Raw genomic sequence first — 21,517 nt, forward strand, 5'->3', positions numbered from 1 at the left:
CATGGTTTCATCCCTGAAAACATGTCTCTAAAAAAACTGAATTTGCAATTGAATCACATGTGGGACAGCACTGGAATCTTTCTATGCAAAGCCATTTATGGGCCACATCTCCATCTAGTACAAGGATAAGCATGTGTAACCTAAAATATAGCTACCCTACATCATATCCAAGAAAGGTGGCAAAACACCCCAAAACACTGTTGAAACTTAGCTTCAGATATGTTGAGTGTTCAAGTTATTTATCCAGGTATTAATGTATACTTGTGAAATGTATATAACTCAATTAGGGTGCTTGGCTAACCATCATGAATACGAGCTCAAAATGCCATCATAGCATGGATTTCCTACTTGTATTTAACTGCACTGAGAACTTCATTCAACTACTTGTTATCTATGTGATTCAGATTGAAGCCCCCACCATCCCATAAATATGCCCTCTGGTGTGCTTCTGTCATAGTCTCTTCTTGCTGTGTCTGGTCCAGTTTTGAGAGTCAACCTGGCTGCTGGTTCAGTGGCTTGTTCATAGTACATGTTTAATTATATGTATGGAATAAATAACATGAGTGCAAGAGGAATACCAGGTTCAAAATAACATGACACCTCTTTATCTTGGAATACAATCAGTTATAAAGATATTACACCAGCCAGCTAACAGTATAAGACGGGATTTTCAATCTACCCAACTCCCACTAGAGTTAAAAAGGTATCCTAGTTCCTAATTTTATCTTCAGTTAAAGATGATGAATGAGATGGACTGGACTCCTCCAAAAGTCACATCCTTCACCTAGTTCTAAGGTACATCTGAGCCACTGTGGGTGGGGCTGAAGTCTGGAGGAGTAAGGCCAGGTGATGGGGGACAATGCAGAGGCGGGTCTCCATCACCTTTCTCTTTCCACCTTGAACCCCGGAGAGAGGGTTGTCAGCCTAGATGTTATGAACCCTTTGATTCATAGCTTTCTCATCTGACTGCACAATACTTTAGTGCTTTAATAAGACTCAGGTGAAAAGAGACTTCCTTCTTTTCACAAATTGAAAGAGAAAATCTGTTTGGACACTTTTAAGGGAAAGGGGGAAACTTCTAAGTTTTCTTGCTTTTTTTTTCTCTTTTAAAGTTGTTTCTGTCTCTTAGTAGCTCTCTACCTTGTATGTTTGTGTCAATTTACTGAATCTTTGGGGAATAAATAAGGAAAATAATGAGAAAATATTTATATTTCAGATTTTTAGGCTTGAAGGTCCAAGTGGAACACCACTGAACAGACATTTTTCAGCATGTATTTTTTTAAAATTAGGAAGAAGTTAACATTGCCTTTATGCTATTAGGGAAATCTCACCAAATGTTTACATATTTCTAAACTTTGTTTTGTTATGTTTAGATTATAGCTCAATTTTAAAAAGACAAAATAACTTTTTTTTTAATAGATCTTAACTTTTCAGTCCCATGATTTCTGACAGTTTTCTAAACCAATAAAAACTATCATCGAAACCAAGATATAGAACATTTTTATCACTGGAAAAAGAGCCCTTTCTATTCCTTCCTACTCAGTTTTCCCCATCCCTGAGTGGGACTTTCTTATCTCTATTAGTTTAGATTAGCTTTACCTGTTCCTTTTCTCATTAAAATGTAATACATCTTGTACTCTTCTATATTTGGCTTCTTTTGTTCAATAAACTGTTTTAGTGATCCATCCACTTTGCTATATCAATAGCATATTCATTTTCCTTGCTAAGTAGTACTCCATTGTGGGAATGCACCACAGTTTATCTAACTGTCTTCTTAGGGTGGTTTGCTCAGGTTTTGGCATTTATGAATGAGGCTGATTTGTATATTCTTAAGCTGTTCTTTGGTGAACACATCTATACTTCTCTGAATAAATATCTGGGAGTAAAATTGGTGAGACATAAGGAATGTGTATATTTAAATTAAAAAAAAAAACTGCCAAACAATTTTGAAAGTGGTATTACCTTTGATACACACTCCATTAGCAGTGTATGAGCATTCCAGTTTCTCCATATCTTCACCAACTTTTGGTATAGCCAGTATTTCTTATTAAAAAAAAAAAAAAAAAACTACTTTCAAAGATATAAAATAATAGACTACTATAGTTTTGATTTATATTTCTCCAATGACTAATGATAGTGAGCAACAATTCCATATGTTAATCATTGTGTATTTTCTTTTGTAAAGTGTTCAAGTAGTTTACCCAATTTTTAAAATTAGCTGACTTGTATTTTTATTATTTAATGATAGGAGTTTTTATATATTCTGAATAAGGTTTTCCTTGAGATATATGTATTGGGAAAAATTGTTCCAAGTTTATGGCTTGCATTTCATTTTCTTAATGGTCTGTATATTGATTTACAGAAAGGTTTTAATTTTAATAATGTTCAATCTATAATTTTTATGGTTATGGTTTGTTGTGTTATGTTTAAATAGTATTTGGCTAACCCAACATCATGAACATACTCTCCTATTGGCTTTTAGAGGCTTTATAATCTTACCTTTTACATTTACAACTATATATCTCAATTTACTTTTTGTGTATGAATTAGATGTGTCTAGGTTCTATTTGTAGCCTTATGCATTGATATATATGCTGTTGTTCTACCACATTTCTTGTGATGGCTTCTTTCCTATATTTAAGATTTTATTTTGAGATAACTACAGTTTTAAATAACTATAGATTCACTTACAAAAGGATAGAGAGGGATCCATGTACTCTCTGCCATATTTCCCCTGATGGTAATATCTTACAAAGCTGTACTACAATATCACAATCAGAATGCTGACACTGATACAGTCAAGATTCAGAATACTTCCATTGTCACAGGATTCCACATTTTGCCTTCCTAGGGACACAGTCACTTCCACTCAGCACACTTATTCCCTGGAAACCACTCATCTGTTCTCCATTTCTACAACTGTGTCACTCCAGGAATGATATATACATAAAATCATGCAGTTTATAATCTTGGGATTGTCTTTTCCCTCAGCGTAATTCTCTGCAGATTCATCCAAGTTCAACCGTCACTTCTTGAGAGCCTCTGCTCTGAATATCCCCATCTCCAATGTCCACTTCAAGATCTTTTGTTAAATGTCATAAAGCTACTTCCCAATAATGTCCTCAGAAAATTCATTGAATAAAACATAATTCTCAACAACAAAAAAACTACTTCTCAATAATGATTTATTTCAGCCTTTCTGTTCCCTCTTCCTGAAATTATCTTTTCCAGATTTTCATCTAGCTAACGTCTTCTCTGCTCAAAGGCTTTCTTCACCTTCTTCTATAAAATAGCTTTCTTATCCCCACACTTGCCACTCTGGATCCCATTCACTAATCTGCTTTCTTTGTAGCACTTATTTATATCTGAAATTATTTATTTTCTGTTACCTCTTATAGAGTAATGTTGATCAGACAGCATCCTTTTCTTCTTTGGGTCTCAGAACTTAAAACAGTCTTCATTTTTCTTAGGATCTCAATCAGTCCAATTCTGCAGACCCCTTAGTAAATAAGCCAATAGCAAAATTTATGCTATGAGAATTTTCATGTTCCTCCAAATTAATAATTGAGGAACATGAGTTCAAAGGGTTTTCTGACCCAAAGTCTGATGATAAACATTCTGAGTCAAAGAACATTAGAATCCAGATCTATGGTGTTCATCTCTAAAACATGCCTGAGGGAGCCAGAAAACTGGATTCAAACTATCACAGTTTGGTAATATATTGACTCATAGAGAAATGTGTATATTCCTAAATACAGATATTCAAGAAATGTGGGATAACTCTAAGAAACACATTAATAAATATGATAAATGTGATCATTTTTGATAAATAATAATTTATACAACAGAATATTGGGTCTATACTATCTAATTGAGCAAATTGGCAATGTGTCCAACCAGGATGGAAGTAATTTTGAGATCCTGATCTTTGTTATTTTCCATGATGTTAACTTTATTCTTCTCCTTAAGTATGAAAACAGAAAATTTGATTTCAAAAAATATAATTATGAAGTGACACTATAATTGAGGATAATAATTTTCCAATCTAAGCAGTGTGCTGGGAGCTTAGAGGCTGAGAGTCCTAGGCAACTTCAAAGCTTTCAGCTCCTTTCCTCGGTTTATCAGACTCCAATAAGGGACAGTTTATCAGCTGAATCAAGAAGAAGAATGGGTGTGGCACTGGCAACATGTAGTTTCAATGATAGATTTCAAGCTGAGTGCCTGACAAGCATTGACATTAGAGAGTCACCTCATCTTTAACTTTCAGATAAAGATTCTTGATTCTGAAAAGAAATATGGTCTTAAGAGTACCTGCTGATCCCTAGGAAGTTTTTTTTTTTTTTTTTTAACTGTTAATACCTCAGATATGACAGGACCAAATGATACCTTACTCAACTACTTTATTATAACGATGACCAGTTAGTTTTGTCAAATGTAGACTCTCTGAACTCCAAGTTTCCCACTTGAGAAATGCAGCTCTTGCACATAGCCTCTTTTCCACATTTAATCTATGTTACAGAATTTCCACAAGAGCCAAGGAAATCCTGATATTCAACTGCAAGTCTCGGGTGTGCATCAGAATTCCAGGAATTTCTATTGCATTTGCTCTAGGGCTGTCTTAAAAATAACAAAGCACTAAGATACTTTTGCCACCTAATGCTAAGAGTTGACTCATTGGAAAAGACCCTGATGCTGGGAGGGATTGGGGGCAGGAGGAGAATCGGATGACAGAGGATGAGATGGCTGGATGGCATCACTGACACGATGGACATAAGTTTGAGTAAACTCCGGGAGTTGGTGATGGACAGGGAGGCCTGGCGTGCTGCGATTCATGGGGTCGCAAAGAGTCGGAAATGACTGAGTGACTGAACTGAACTGAAGAGAAAAAAGAGAAACTTAGAATAATCCATACAGTCACTTCCTGTGAAGAGGAAAAGGAAGGAGGAAAAGGAGCAAAGAAGGAAGGGAAAGAGGAGAAAACCACTTATAGATACTTAGGACTTAAAGGGCCATTTGCTTGTGGAGAGTTATTGCCTTCCCCTTGCCTCTCTTGTATGTAGGTCAGGAAGCAACAGTTAGAACTGGACATGGAACAACAGACTGGCTCCAAATAGGAAAAGGAGTATATAAAGGCTGTATATTGTCACCCTGCTTATTTAACTTATATGCACAGTACATCATGAGAAACGCTGGGCTGGATGAAGCACAAGCTGGAATCAAGATTGCCAGGAGAAATATCAATCACCTCAGATATGCAGATGACACCACCCTTATGGCTGAAAGTGAAGAGGAACTACAAGCCTCTTGGTGAAAGTGAAAGAGGAGAGTGAAAAAGTTGGCTTAAAGCTTAACATTCAGAAAACTAAGATCATGGCATCTGGTCCCATCATCTCATGGGAAATAGATGGGGAAACACTGGAAACAGTGTCAGACTTTATTTTTCTGGGCTCCAAAATCACTGAAGATGGTGACTGCAGCCATGAAATTAAAAGACACTTACTCCTTGGAAGGAAAGTTATGACCAACCTAGATAGCATATTAAAAAGCAGACATTACTTTGCCAACAAAGGTCTGTCTGGTCAAGACTATGGTTTTTCCAGTGGTCATGTATGGATGTGAGAGTTGGACTGTGAAGAAAGCTGAGTACTGAAAAATTGATGCTTTTGAACTGTGGTTTTGGAGAAGACTCTGACTTCTCCTTGACTGCAAGGAGATCCAACCAGTCAATCCTGAAGGAGATAAGTCCTGGGTGTTCATTGGAAGGACTGATGCTGAAGCTGAAACTCCAATACTTTGGCCACCTCATGTGAAGAGTTGACTCATTGGAAAAGACCCTGATGCTGGGAGGGATTGGGGGCAGGAGGAGAAGGGGACGACAGAGGATGAGATGGCTGGATGGCATCACTGACTTGATGGCCATGAGTTTGAGTACACTCTGGGAGTTTGTGATGGACAGGGAGGCCTGGCGTGCTGCGATTCATGAGGTCGCAAAGAGTCCGACACGACTGAGTGACTGAACTGAACTTCCTCTCTTCTAAGATAAATAGGACTAAAGCCTAATTCGTATGTTTCTTACTTCAAGTGTCCTTGCCGCCCTCCAAACTTAGTAAATGTCTTGTGTGGTCCCTTATACTATTTATTATTACAGGAATTTTCTATTATTGAATCTCATTCTTTTCTGTTTTTTCTCCACTACTAGACATATTTGCACTGTCTTTCCTACAGTGGCGTGTAAAATGGTTCTGGGATGACAAAATGTTCTTCATAAAGATTTTCCTGTTCATTGTTGGATTAACTGATTGCCTTTCACACTGTGCATCCTATTATAGGATGTAGAGCCACTTTTGTTTCTAGGTGTTCTACTGCTGCACACCTCTTCTCCCAAGTCTCACTGAACTTAGATTCCCATTTAGACATCTCAGGAAAGGGTAGCCAAAAAAGTCTTTGTGTGTTTTTGATATACTGAAATATGTTCTCTAGAAATGTTTACCCAACAAATCAAAATGCCCAAAATTCCCTCATTTAGTTTCAATGCTGAAGCTGTGAGGAAAAATTAAATTTTCCCCTAGTCATATACTTGTAATTCTTTTGAGGGGACTCTCGGTGTTCTAGGGAGACTTGTTTTAAGAAAGACACCTGTAGCTAGGTAAACTGTTTTCCTGTTGTTGTTATCAACATTCTTTAATCAGATCTTCTAGCTCTAATTTTTTGAGGCAAGAAAGGAAAAAGAAAGACTCCAGGTTGGGAGGAAGTTGAAAAGTACACATGTTTTTTCACAAGGGTTTGACTGCCTGACTCAGAAACTCGGTTTAAATCATACTTTCTCAATGAAAGTTTTTGACTGAAATAGATAGCCATACTATTTGTTTTTGGTGAAAGCATCTTAGTACTTTAAGAGCAAAGATTTATGATTGTCTATACTAATGACTGCTTTTTATTTTTCTTTTATTTTCAAACTTTAAACTTGTTATTTTGTATTGGAATATAACTGATTAACAATGTTGTGATAGTTTCAGGTGAACAGCAAGGGGACTCAGCCATGCATGTACATGTGTCCATCCAGGCTAGCACATAACATTGAGCAGAGTTCCCTGTGCTATACAATAGGTCTTTGTTGGTTATCCATTTTAAATATAGCAGTATGTACATGTCTTTCCTAAACTCCCTATCTATCCCTTCCCTGGTACTCATAAGTTCATTTTCTAATATGTGGAATCTAAAGAGAAATTATAAAAATGAGCTTACTCACAAAACAGAGACTCACAGACGTGGCTGCTTTTTAAATCAATCCATTATTCAGAATACTATGACATCCTTTCAATAAGCTGAAGTTGGCATCCTTGGGGTTTTTTTTTTTTTTTTTAATTTTTTTATTAGTTGGAGGCTAATTACTTCAAAACATTTCAGTGGGTTTTGTCATACATTGATATGAATCAGCCATAGATTTACACGTATTCCCCATCCCGATCCCCCCTCCCACCTCCCTCTCCACCCGATTCCTTTGGGTCTTCCCAGTGCACCAGGCCCGAGCACTTGTCTCATGCATCCCACCTGGGCTGGTGATCTGTTTCACCATAGATAGTATACATGCTGTTCTTTTGAAACATCCCACCCTCACCTTCTCCCACAGAGTTCAAAAGTCTGTTCTGTATTTCTGTGTCTCCTTTTCTGTTTTGCATATAGGGTTATCGTTACCATCTTTCTAAATTCCATATATATGTGTTAGTATGCTGTAATGTTCTTTATCTTTCTGGCTTACTTCACTCTGTATAAGGGGCTCCAGTTTCATCCATCTCATTAGGACTGGTTCAAATGAATTCTTTTTGATGGCTGAGTAAAATTCCATGGTGTATATGTACCACAGCTTCCTTATCCATTCATCTGCTGATGGGCATCTAGGTTCCTTGGGGGTATTTTGTGGTACCAAAATTTCAGTCTCCATCCTTAATCCTGTATATTTTTGTGACCCTCAGTTTACATAATTGCCCATGAATGGTTAGGCATGTTTGGTACAGCTCTTTTAATGAAAGGCCATGTGAATATCCAGTTTCTATCTTACTGAAATCAGTGAGGCAAAGCCCAGGTAAGGATGGCCTCAGAGGACATGTTACAAATAAGCACTCCTGGCAGTAGTGGAAGGACATAAAGGTATACAAATGACTTGTCTTCCTCTCCTGGGAATCCTGCCTATAGATCCTATATGACTGGGCTCTTCCAGGTTGGTTTATGACTTCTAGCCTTTGGAAGAAAGAACTGAGAAGTGAATCCCTATTTACCATATCTATAATTCTCAGCATTTCAGTGGTCCACTTTTTCCAGTTGTCCAAATCTTCACTCTTATGGTTCAGTTCAGTTCAGTCGCTCAGTTGTGTCCGACTCTTTGCAACCCTATGAATCGCAGCATGCCAGGCCTCCCTGTCCATCACAAACTCCCAGAGTGTACTCAAACTCATGCCCATCGAGTCGATGATGCCATCCAGCCATCTTATCCTCTGTCATCCCCTTCTCCTCCTGCCCCCAATCCCTCCCAGCATCAGGGTCTTTTCCAATGAGTCAACTCTACACATGAGGTGGCCAAAGTATTGGAGTTTCAGCTTCAGCATCAGTCCTTCCAATGAACACCCAGGGCTGATCTCCTTTAGGATGGACTGGTTGGAACTCCTTACAGTCCAAGGGACTCTCACCAGTCTTCTCCAACACCATAGTTCAAAAGCATCAATTTTCTGGCACTCAGCTTTCCTTACAGTCCAACTCTCACATACACACATGACCACTGGATGTGGAAAAACCATAGCCTTGACCAGACGGACCTTTGTTGGCAAAGTAATGTCTCTGCTTTTTAATATGCTATCTAGGTTGGTCATAACTTTCCTTCCAAGGAGTAAGCCTCTTATTTTCATGGCTGCAGTCACCATCTTCAGTGATTTTGGAGCCCCTCAAAATAAAGTCTGACACTGTTTCCAGTGTTTCCTCATCTATTTCCCATGAGGTGATGGGACCAGATGCCATGATCTTAGTTTTCTGAATGTTAAGCTTTAAGCCAACTTTTTCACTCTCCTCTTTCACTTTCATCAGGAGGCTCTTTAGTTCCTCTTCACTTTCTGCCATAAGGGTGGTGTCATCAGCATTATCTGAGGTGATTGATATTTCTCCTGGCAATCTTGATTCCAGCTTGTGCTTCATCCAGCCCAGCATTTCTCATGATGTACTGTGCATATAAGTTAAATAAGCAGGGTGACAATATACTGCCTTGACATACTCCTTTTCCTATTTGGAACCAGTCTGTTGTTCCATGTCCAGTCCCTAAAAAAGGCAATCCCAAAGAATGCTCAAACTACCTCTTAATTGCACTCATCTCACACGCTAGTAAAGTAATACTCAAAATTCTCCAAGCCAGGCTTTAGCAATATGTGAGCCGTGAACGTCCAGATGTTCAAGCTGGTTTTAAAAAAGGCAGAGGAACCAGATATGAAATTGCCAACATCCGCTGGATCATCTAAAAAGCAAGAGAGTTCCAGAAAAACATCTATTTCTGCTTTATTGACTATGCCAAAGCCTACAACTGTGTGGATCACAATAAACTGTGGAAAATTATTCAAGAGATGGGAATACCAGACCACCTGACCTGCCTCTTGAGAAACCTGTATGCAGGTCAGGAAGCAACAGTTAGAACTGGACATGGAACAACAACTCTTATGGTCATTTTTCCCTTGATGCGCAGTTATCTTTCTCCTCAGGTTGCTTATCAAGCCCAGGACACCTACCCTTCTCTCTCTGAGATCACCTCAAAGAGTAGTTTCAATTCTAACAATATGAAGCATTTGACTCACATTTAGCCTTCTCAACTTTCAAAAGGGTGTGTGCATTGTATGTGTAAAATTTGGTGTTGCTTTTACTTCAAAAGTAGCCTGAAAATGATGGCAGCCTAGCCCCACCTGTCTTCACAGACATAGTGTATTTATATAAAGGACATTATTATGTTAGTCACTGTGTTATCCACTTCTAAACTGCCTCCATTTTAAAAACACAACATAAATCTATGTGTGTGTGCTAAGACATGTCTGACTGTTTGTGACCCTATGGACTGTAGTCTGCCAGGCTCCTTTGTTCATGGGATTCTCCAGGGAAAAATAATGAGTGGGTTGCCATTTCCTTCACCAGGGTGTCCTCCTGACCCAGGGATCAAACCAGACCAAGCCTCCAGGATTATCAGGCAGATTCTTTACCACTAGCACTGCCTGGGAAGTCCAAACATAAATCTGACCTCTCCAATTTGTCTCTGGAAAAAAAAGAAAAAAATCTCTCTCAGCGTTTCTTACATTTTCATTTCCTCTATAAGATTTTGTCACCCTTGTTCCTAAAGGTCCCACCTCTCCTCCCTCACCAGGGTTCCCTGCTTCCTCTTCTCCCTGACTCAAGCATACATAAAGATTCTTGGATATTCTTCTCAGAAGAGAGGCATCCTCAGGCTGACCACAAAACTTTACCAGTACATGAATTATAAAACAGAAAAGAACATAATGACATAAAATACAGATAACCTAAAAAATAATCACATTTTAAGTTGCAGGATATAAAATTAACACACAGAAATCCCTTGCATTCCTATACACTGACAATGAGAAAACAGAAAGAGAAATTAAGGAAACAATACCATTCACCACTGCAACAAAAAGAATAAAATACTTAGGAGTATATCTATCTAAAGAAACAAAAGACCTATATATAGAGAACTATAAAACACTGATGAAAGAAATCAAAGAGGACACAAGAAATATACCGTGTTCATGGATTGGAAGAATCAATATTGTCAAAATGGCTATTCTACCCAAAGCAATCTATAGATTCAATGCAATCCCTATCAAGCTACCAACGGTATTCTTCACAGAACTAGAACAAATAATTTCACAATTTGTATGGAAATACAAAAAACCTCGAATAGCCAACGTAATCTTGAGAAAGAAGAATGGAACTGGAGGAATCAACCTGCCTGACTTCAGACTCTACTACAAAGCCACAGTCATCAAGACAGTATGGTACTGGCACAAAGACAGAAATATAGATCAATGGAACAGAATAGAAAGCCCAGAGATAAATCCACATACCTACAGACACCTTATCTTCAACAAAGGAAGCAAGAATATGCAATGGAAAAAAGACAACCTCTTTAACAGGTGGTGCTGGGAAATCTGGTCAACCACTTGTAAAAGAATGAAACTAGAACACTTTCTAACACCATACACAAAAATAAACTCAAAATGGATTAAAGATCTAAATGTAAGACCAGAAACTATAAAACTCCTAGAGGAGAACATAGGCAAAACACTCTCAAACATAAATCACAGAAGATCCTCTATGACCCACCTCCCAGTATATTGGAAATAAGAGCAAAAATAAACAAATGGGACCTAATTAAACTTAATAGCTTGTTTGATGTGTAAGTTTTTTATTTCAAGGATTCCAATAAAAGGAGAGCAGGGCCTTATATCCTGGGTATAAGGAGCTCCTCCTTAGATAAAAATACATCATCTGGGGAATTGATGGTGTAACTCCAGAGTTGGATTATTCTTCCCTCTAAATTCCTGGGCCAATTGCCTTTAAATTTTATTTTATTTTCTGATCTTTTAGGGTGAGTCTATTTAAACTCTTCAAAATGGGACATTGTCCTGGTTCAGCCCTCCTGAATGGAATGTTACATATACCTTTTCCAATTGCCAGTCTGAAAAAAAACTCACCTTTAAATATAGCATAGTCTTTACTGATAATACAGGGATATAGGATAATGCCATAATTCAATTCCTAGCCATGTTATGTATTGGCTGTGTGGCTTTGAGTGTATTTACCTTTCTGTGCCTTGGTTTCCTATGTTATAAAATAAGAAAAATAACAGTATCTACTTCATAGTACTTTAAAAGAATTAAGTGAATTATTTCAAGTGGGTACTTAGAAAAGGCTTAGAGTCTTGTTATTGTTGTTATTGACACCCCAGAACACAGAAGAATGATCTATTCATCCCTAGCTCATTTTTAGACTTAAATGGAATAATTAATCATATTCTATCATATTTAACTCAGATGTATCCAAACTCATTGTCAGGGGAATTATCTTGCAATCAGGAACCTATGGTAGTTACATAACACAATGATTCCAGATCAGTCAAAACAGTTCATTCAGAAAACATTGGTTGGTCACATACTATGTTCCAAATACTGTGTCAGGTAAAGGTAAGGAGAAAAAAAACTGTAGGCACAAGCCCTACTCTCATGAAGAAGCAAGCATCAGTGTAGATGCTTAATGAAAATGTTTCTGCTTTATTGACTATGCCCAAGCCTTTGACTGTGTGGATCACAATAAACTGTGGAAAATTCTGAATACCAGATCACCTGACCTGCCTCTTGGGAAATCTGTATGCAGGTCAGGAAGCAACAGTCAGAACTGGACATGGAACAACAGACTGGTTCCAAATAGGAAAAGGAGTATATTAAGGCTGTATATCTTCACCCTGCTTATTTAACTTATATGCAGAGTACATCATGAGAAACACTGGGCTGGATGATGCACAAGCTGGAATCAAGATTGCCGGGAGAAATATCAATCACCTCAGATATGCTGATGACACCACCCTTATGGCAGAAAGTGGAGAGGAACGAAAAAGCCTCTTGATGAAAGTGAAAGAGGAGAGTGAAAAAGTTGGCTTAAAGCTTAACATTCAGAAAACTAAGATCATGGCATCTGGTCCCATCACTTCATGGCAAATAGATGGGGAAACAGTGGAAACAGTGGCTGACTTTATTTTTCTGGGCTCCAAAATCACTGAAGATGGTGACTGCAGCCATGAAATTAAAAGACAATTACTCCTTGGAAGGAAAGTTATTACCAAACTAGACAGCTTATTAAAAAGCAGAGACATTACTTTGTCCACAAAGGTCCATCTAGTCAAGGCTATTGTTTTTCCAGTGGTCATGTATGGATGTAAGAGTTGGACTATAAAGAAAGCTGAGCACCGAAGAATTGATGCTTTTGAACTGTGGTGTTGGAGAAGACTCTTGAGAGTCCCTTGGACTGCAAGGAGATCCAACCAGTCCATCTTAAAGGAGATCAGTCCTAGGTGTTCATTGGTAGGACTGATTTTGAAGCTGAAACTCCAATACTTTGGCCACCTGATGCGTAGAGCTGACTCGTTTGAAAAGACCGTGATGTTGGGAAAGATTGAGGGCAGGAGGAGAAGGGGATGACAGAGGATGAGATGGTTGGATGCCATCACCAACTTGATGATCATGGGTTTGGGTGGACTCCGGGATTTGGTGATGAACAGGGAGACCTGGCCTGCTGCAGTTCATGGGGTCGCAAAGAGTCAGATACAACTGAGCAACTGAACTGAACTGAATGAAAATGTTGTCTGCCTTGGAATCATACAGGATAGTAGTTACTTTCCAAAGATTGCCCCCATCCAAATGTGCCCTTAGGTATTTATGCCCTTGTGCAGGCATCCCATTCACCATATTGGGTCTAGGGGTGGCCATGTTTTGTTTTTTGTTTCTGTTTCAGGGGGATTTTAATTTATTTTTAAGTGAAGGATAATTGCTTTACACTATTGTGTTGGTTTCTACCATACATCAACATGAATCAGCCATAGGTAAACTTATGTCCCCTCCCTCTCGAACCTCCCTCCCACCCCTCAAGGTTGTTACAGAGTTCTGCTTTGAGTTTCATGAGTCATACAGCAAATTCCCATTGGCTGTCTGTTTGACATATGGTAGTGTATATGTTTCCATGCTACTCTCTCAATTCGCCCACCCTCTCCTTCCCCCCTCCCCCACCATGTCCATAAGTCTGTTCTACATGTCTGTATCTCCATTGCTGGGGTGGCCACGTTTTAACCAATAGGATGTGGTAGGTATAATACAATGCCAGTTTCAGGTCTAAGCCTTACAAAGGCCTGACAGGTTCTCTTTTGTGCTTTTGGGGAGTCTTGAGCTACTGCATTAGTGATCCAGCTACCCTGCTAGAGACATCCCATGGAAAGGGGATGTGGAGAGGAAGAGGTTCTGCAGTGATGTGGAGGGAGAATCACAGTCATTCTCATAGCCCAGCTGAGTTCAGCCTTCTAGTCAACCCTACCGAAACCCTGGATGAGTGAGGGAGGGGTCCTGAATGTTCCTATTCAACTTGCCTGTGGATTCACCTAATGTCAGTGGAGCCCAGGCAACTCACAGAATCATGACAGGCTATAAAATTGTTTTTCATTTAAGACATAGATTTTCAGGATAGTTTGTTAGAAAGACTATGTCAGAACATTTTCTTTGCCATTTATAGAGGGATAAACTTGGTGAAATTATTTAACTTTTATGAGGTTTAGATTTCTCAACTCTAAAATGGAACAACAGTAATACTTCACAGAGGGGCCATAAGTGTCAGATATAATACATGTAAAACTTCTGGCAACTGGTGTTGATAAAAGGTAGCAATTATAAGTGATCAGATGCTGTTAGTTTTATGACCCCTCCCAGGAAGATTTTCATTTTAAGTCAGGATACTGAAGACCATGTGTCTACCCTCAAGTTGCTATTCATATTTGACTAAAGACTGCTTCTTCCCTGTATGTGGATAAAGTCAGGGCTGCATGGGAACAGCTTTCACTCCATACATGCAAGTCAGGAGATAAATGCCTGTGTGGAATAAAAGTTGTATTTTTAAAATAACCTTCTGGCTTACTTTTATATAAGCAAGATACGCATTCAGTTGTTGTGCCAAAATAAAGTAATTAAAATTATTGCTAAACATGGCAACACAAAGTTGTCACCCGTGCCTCCAAGTTAATGCTTCCTGAGAATGTTTGAAGACTTGTAAAATATAGGATGTTTGAGGTTTGGCAAATCTTCTATATTTTTCCCATCATCACTCACCTGGTATATAATACCTGCTCCATGAATACTGAAATATTAAAGATGTTTTCAAAATAATATTAGCTATGGAAAGACCTCTTGAATTTCTCATCTGATTAGTTTCAGTCTATATCCCCATCCACAGAGTTTCTGTATATGTGTATTTTTTAATCTTGAGCTTCTTGTACCCTTGTTTCTGCCACGAGTTGCCCATCCAGTATACAGCCACAGAGAACTTGAAAAGAGTTCCTGGCATTCTAAGAGACACATAGGATTAAAGAACAAGGAGGCAAAAGATAAAAGTAGTTGTAACTATTCATTAGTTTTTGGTACATCAGATAATTTGTGCAATGACTCTGGGGCTTTAATTGAATCATTTTCCCACCTTGTCTTAATTTTAATTATGCAGCAATCATTTTTACCAACCTGTGCAAAGGAACCATATAAAAATATGACATATGACAATATACATTTACCTAAGCTCCAGAACTACAGTGACCTATAGGTAATTAGCTACTGCCTCCGGCACTGAAGTGACCAATTAAAGAGTTAACGAAATGCCCTCCAAATAACCTACATGTTCAGGATTTTTGGACTGCCAGGAACATTGCACTTCAACTGATATAATTTTTGACTGACTGATTTAGTAAGTCTACATCTGCTAAAATTCCAGACTCATGCCTGTAAAACTGAAGAGTCAGGTTTTATAAGGTGCTTTCACTGTCATTAAAGATGATCCCACCTTAGCCCTTTTCCTAACAAGACAATCTTGCAGCCATCATTAAGAGGCGTGACCCTAGCTTGTCATCATGGGAAAAAAATGGCTTCCTAGGTCAATGAAAATGGTACTGAGTTCATCTCAAGGGTGTAAGACATTCATTCTTGTGGCTATAAGAAATTAAATATAAAGAAGGAAGAAAGGAAGGAAAGTTGGTAGAAAAGAAAGGAGGGAGGGGAGGGAAGAAAGGAATCTGATATTTCAAAATATCTTTTAAAATTTAATGTTTAGATTTAAATATTTTTAAGGTTTAGCAGCAGCTCTTCTATAATTCAGATATTGAATAAACTAATCAGAAATGGAAGCAACCATCACTATTGTGACTGATTTTTAATTGTACCAGGCTTTGCCTGTGATTCTCTCTCTCTAAATGCAGAATTCATACTAAGAGTTTTGTAGGTTATAGTCTCCTGAAACTAAAGCATGATATAAGGATTCATTCAATATGTGATTCCACAAAGATATGCAAGTGGAGTGAAGACACAGACAGGAAGGGAAGGATGCTAATGTGGTGTAGATTTCCACTGTGGTCAACTGTGTGGTCAACTGGAGTTCAGTCCTACTGGAGACAACTGGATGCCAGTGTGGACCATGCTGAGCTGTCCCACCTGAGGGCTAAAAGAGCCACTGTGCTTATCTACCAACTCATGTTGGTCACTGGCCAAGAGTGCACTTAGGTATTGGCTCCACAGCATTCTTGCCTTCCCCATAAAGAAGGCTGGACATACTCCAACAGCCAAAGAAAGCCCCCCAGTCAAGTTGGGGTGCTTACAGCAGAAAGCCCTCAGCATGCACAGAATAGTGAGTACTGAGCATAGAGTGGTTGCTTTAAAAGATGATCCAAAATTAACTGAGTCTGAGCAATACCAAGTTTGTTGTGGGGCTTACTTCATCTAGTCAAGTCCATACAGTGCATTTGTTATATCTTGCACGTAAAAGTGATTGTATCTGCCCATTGTTATCCAATTTAATCTCTAAGAGCTGTTCTTGGTGTCGTACACCTCTGAGCATCACCTTTGCCCTCTGGAACCCACAATGTGAGTGGAAAAGTGAGGCACAAGAAGCAACATATGCTCTATCGGAGAGCTCATTAATTCTCTACATCACATATTTGATTTGGCTGGGGCACCTGACTGGGGTAACAATACGGGAAATATGCTTGTCAGATTAAACTGGGACAGAAGATCTATTAACTAAATACGCTTATAAGAGGCAAGGAACATAACAGAAAAAGCTGAAATTTACGAAAACTAGACCAAATGAAACCAGTGACCAAAATCTTTCTCTAAACTACTTTTGCTGGGACCTAGACATGCACATTAAACACCACAAGGATAAAGACAGAAAAATTGAGAACCACATGGACTATGCTGTATCTTGCTTTTGGATGAAAGCCCAAATCATGCAACCTAAAAGGAGCTCTCGACTCCTGTTGTTATTCTTAGCTGAAGAGTCAGTTCTAAAGAGAGATCCAGATACCACAGGAAGAGAAAGATCCTTTTCCAGAAGGCTTCTCCTTCCTGATTTCTTGGCTGTACCCCCCTGGGATGCTGTCCATCAGTTCGTCAAAATGTATGGAGCACTTGTAGCAATTCAATGCATATCGCTTCAGCACCTACTACATGAAAGCAGTAGGCCCCAGTCTGAGGTCCAGAGGAGCTTAATGAACTGCAGGGTTCTGAGTTCCACACCTGCTGGAGATGGACTGATGGACAGATTGGTTAAGTGACTGAACTAAGTGAATAAGTGGAGTTCCACAGCCCTGCTCCTTTGTGGACAGTAACCTTGTCTTCTCTACCCTGTAAAACCCATACCACCTCTGATGCTTCACGCAGGCTGTGGACACTCCATAAATGATTGCTGATGTTGATGGCATGAAATTAAAACAGTGCAAAGATTCGTCAGTATGCCATGGTAAGATCTGTAGCTCTTAAAGTGCTGCAACAGTTTTCTGGGTTAAGGGAACACACAGATGAACAGAACTCCTTACCACTCCCTAGGGCCACTCTTTGGATAGGGGCTGAAGTCCTGACTTATAAAGCTTAGATAGTTCCACCTCACTGGGAAGACTTTCTAGATTATGAAAAAAGTAGTTTTTCTCTCACTTTTATTTCCTCTCCCTTGTTTCCCTCCTGTCATTCCAGGTAATCTTCTGCTCACAAGAGGAAGTTTTGACTTCTTTCTTCAAATTTTCTTCATATTTACCTCCATACTTTAATATTCTGATTATTATATTTTTGCTAATAAAGTCTTCTCACTGTACTTCTGTTGTCTTTTATACATCTTAAGATGTGAGTCTTGAAAGTATTCACTCAGGTCCAAATTGGTGCAATCAACAGGTATATGCATTAGGCATATTACTGATCAGTTATATTTTAGATCTGAAATTTTGAAATAACTTAGAATTTAGTACATTCTTTGAACTTGAACAAATATAAATAATTTCATGAATAGGTCCACATCTATATAGTTGTTATGGATTGAGAACATAGTTTACCATTAGAGTAAAAGTCTGTTACCATGTCTCAAGGTCAGAAGGCTTTGAAGTTACACTGCCCAGGTGCCCTGTGACACAGCCACATCTCCTCTAATTAACAATGAGAACAAACTGGTTTAACATCATGTAAGAGCTTGCACCACAGTTGGAAAATATGCTTAAGCTATTAATACCTTGTGATTAAATAATATATTAACATTTATTTGTAAGTATAAAGTTGTCAGACAGCTCTCTTAGACTCCATGAAACTGTTTTTGTGTAACAGTCCTTCAGTGCTTAGAATAAGCTAGAAAATAAGGAAAATTTAAAGCACCAATGCCACACGGTTATTTATATGTGCTTGTGATTGTGTGCACGTGAATGCATGTGATTATGCCTCAGTGTGTATGTGGGTAATAGGGCATTAACACCATCTCACAGAAGCTGCTCTGCTTTATGAGTTGGGATTTGTTTTTTAAGAAAATCAAGCCATATTTTTTTTCTTCCCATTCTCAAAGATGAAGCAGTTTACAGATGCTGAGTCCTTTTTTAGGAATAATTCTCAAAGCATCATTCAAATATCCTTTGAGCTGAGCACACGATATGCACATCATGAATACATATAATCACTGCATGGTCCTTTGTGAAGATTTTGAAAATAGCATCTAAAAGAGCCAACCGTGGGGCTTCATCTGAGGACATGCACTTGGTGAATGTGGCCAAGCCAATTCTGGCCACTTATTTCCTCTTTCATGGGCCCTGCTCCATTCCTATGGTCCTTGTAGAACATTTCAGTGGTCCTGATAGTTAAACAGTAAGTCACAATTTCTGGACCGCTGTATGAATTGTATGCATTAGCCTGATCAATGCAGATGACAGTTGTCAATTTGCAACACATGCCATACACATAGATGCTTTTTTTTTTTTTTTTTTTTTTTTTTAACACATTGTCACCTTGAAACTAACTACTTTCATTCTCTTCTGCTGGCTTGGGGCTGATGGGACTAAAATTCCAGACCCTAATGTTGTGGGCTTTAGAACTGCTATTTATCTACCAAAAACATTTATAAATAGCCAACATACAATTTAACAAAAGCAATTCAATAATAAAAATCCTTTCATGCTTTCACTGTTATTCATCACTGACATGTTTTTAAACTTTTTCTTCAGAAGGATAAAACAAAGATTTTAGGAAATTCGTGGTTGAAACTATGAAATTCATAGTTTGAAACTCAGAAAACTTAGCCTAGAAGGCCATGTAACCTTTTCTCTTTTCCCATTTGAGATATGGGAAGATCTGAAACTATTTGCTTCTTTCTCCCATTTTTACTCTTTTATTGCATCTCCCTATCATGAAAATCTAGGATAAAAAACACCAGATCCATAAGGTAAAAATCTTACTTTCTTCAGTTTTGGGGCACCTAAGATTTTTGGGTAAACTCTTTCATGTGAACCTGAAGCTCCCTTACCCAAGGTGGCACCCCAAATGACTTTAACTACTCCCAATCCCTTTTTCAGACCTGATGGTTTTCAGGTGAAGTAACAGATATCCAAAGTCATGTTTTATTTGAAATATAAAGGAGAACATGAAATGTTTGCATCTTATTACCATTTTATAAACATTGTCTTTGAGATTCAGTTTCCATGGGGGATTGGTTCAAGATTTGCATGGCTACCAAATCTAGAGATGCTCAACTCCTTAGACTGCCCTCCAAATCCATGGGTCTCACCTTGGATTCTGCCAAACAAGAATCATAAACATAGGACTACATGACTGATGGCTGGTTGAATCTGTACGTGTGGAGCTCACAGATATGGAGGGTCAACTGTATCATGCTCTGGGTCACTGCAATATAGCTATATAGGATTCTCTGCCTGGACAGTGCTTCTCAACATTTTGGGGACTGATTAATTGCCACTTTGGATTTAATCTTTAATGTGGCACCTTCAGTGTTCCCAAGTTGGACTAGTCATTCCCCAACTATGCACCTCCATTTCAACCTATATTGACCATTCCAAGTATATATAACCTTTCTTTAAGAAAATTAATCAGCACATGGGAAACACTTAGAGTAGTGTCTAGCATATCACACTCAAGATACATTAGCCATTATTATTCTCAGTATTAAATTTTCTGATTCCTCAATAGTCTTCCTCAGCAAAATCTGAACTAGTTTCTGTCTTGCTCCACCATGCTGCCCTTTACCTATGGCTGTGCCAGGCACATGGTGAGTGGCAATGGACACTGGATGAAAGAAAATATCATAGCTATTACACATATGCATTGATATTTAGATTCCATACTTTCTACCCTTCTCAATATAATTTCCCAGCAAACCCCAATAAAGATTCTCTTTTTCAAAAATTTTTTTAAACAATTAAAAATGAAGGAATAGGAGAGAGAGGGTAAGAGAAAACCTGGTGCAAATAAAGAACTATCAGACATTCCATTACTATAAGTGATGGCTGGATAGTTAGGATTATGCAGGGCCTCTAATGGGTTTTTTGTGTGTATGTGACTTTTTAAAAACTGCTGCAGCTTTTAGAATATTGCCAGGATCTGAGTACTTGTTGGTGTTTCGCAAAAGGGAATATCATACTTTAAAAACACATTTAGGCCTATAATTTAGATAGAATGCTCTTCATTTTCCTTTAGAATTACTGTTTAAGAGTTTCCTATCATGTTGTAGGACTGATCTGTAGACTAGGAAAATGGGGGCAAGAAAGGGAGTTCACTCTAAGGAAATTACACTGTGAGTTTACACAGCATTCTGTTACAAGGTGAGTTTCATTATCATTGAATTTCTGGCTTTTCTGTTGGTACTCATGCTTTTCTTGTTCTGGTGAAACACACATACATAATCATATTTCTACTCGTATCCACATTCTAAAGTTCACATCTTCCTGTCCTCACTAACCCATACTTCCAGTGTAATCCCAAATTTGTCCCCATGGAGAACAAACCCTAAAGCTTGGTAGGGAATATCCTTGGTCCAGTGATTAAGACTTCACCTTCCAATGCAGGAGGTGGGAGTTCGATCTGTGATCTGGGAGTTAAGATCCCATATGTCTTGTGGCCAAAAAACAAACAAGCAAAAAACCCATAAAACATAAAGCTTGCAGATATAAAGGGGTTACCACTCACTCCAAAGCATCTGTAGCCTTTCTCTCAACAGCAAAGTAAGTAGACTTCCTTCTAATTATGCTCAGTCTCTCTGCGTTCATTTGCTATCGTTTGCCAACTGGCTATAAGTACATGATCCATCTTGTTCACACTTTAATTTTTAACTTAATTTTCAGCTTCTCTAGAACATATAAGTGGCTCCCTCCCTTGGGAAAGAGCAAAAAGTTTAGTAATTTTATGATGATAACACCTTT

At 38.4% G+C, this 21,517-nt stretch overlaps 1 long non-coding RNA gene across 1 annotated transcript; it reads right to left on the reverse strand.

Moving 5' to 3' along the window:
• Window positions 1-7,096: 7,096 nt before the first annotated feature.
• Window positions 7,097-20,121, reverse strand: LOC122442550. The gene is made up of 3 exons (XR_006269656.1): window positions 20,107-20,121; window positions 13,798-13,800; window positions 7,097-7,180 (listed from the first exon to the last, which is right to left on the reverse strand). It is a non-coding gene; the product is annotated as an uncharacterized LOC122442550 (long non-coding RNA).
• Window positions 20,122-21,517: the final 1,396 nt, after the last annotated feature.

The sequence above is a fragment of the Cervus canadensis genome, chromosome 5 (assembly GCF_019320065.1).
Source record: "Cervus canadensis isolate Bull #8, Minnesota chromosome 5, ASM1932006v1, whole genome shotgun sequence".
Classification (NCBI taxonomy): Eukaryota; Metazoa; Chordata; class Mammalia; order Artiodactyla; family Cervidae; genus Cervus; species Cervus canadensis.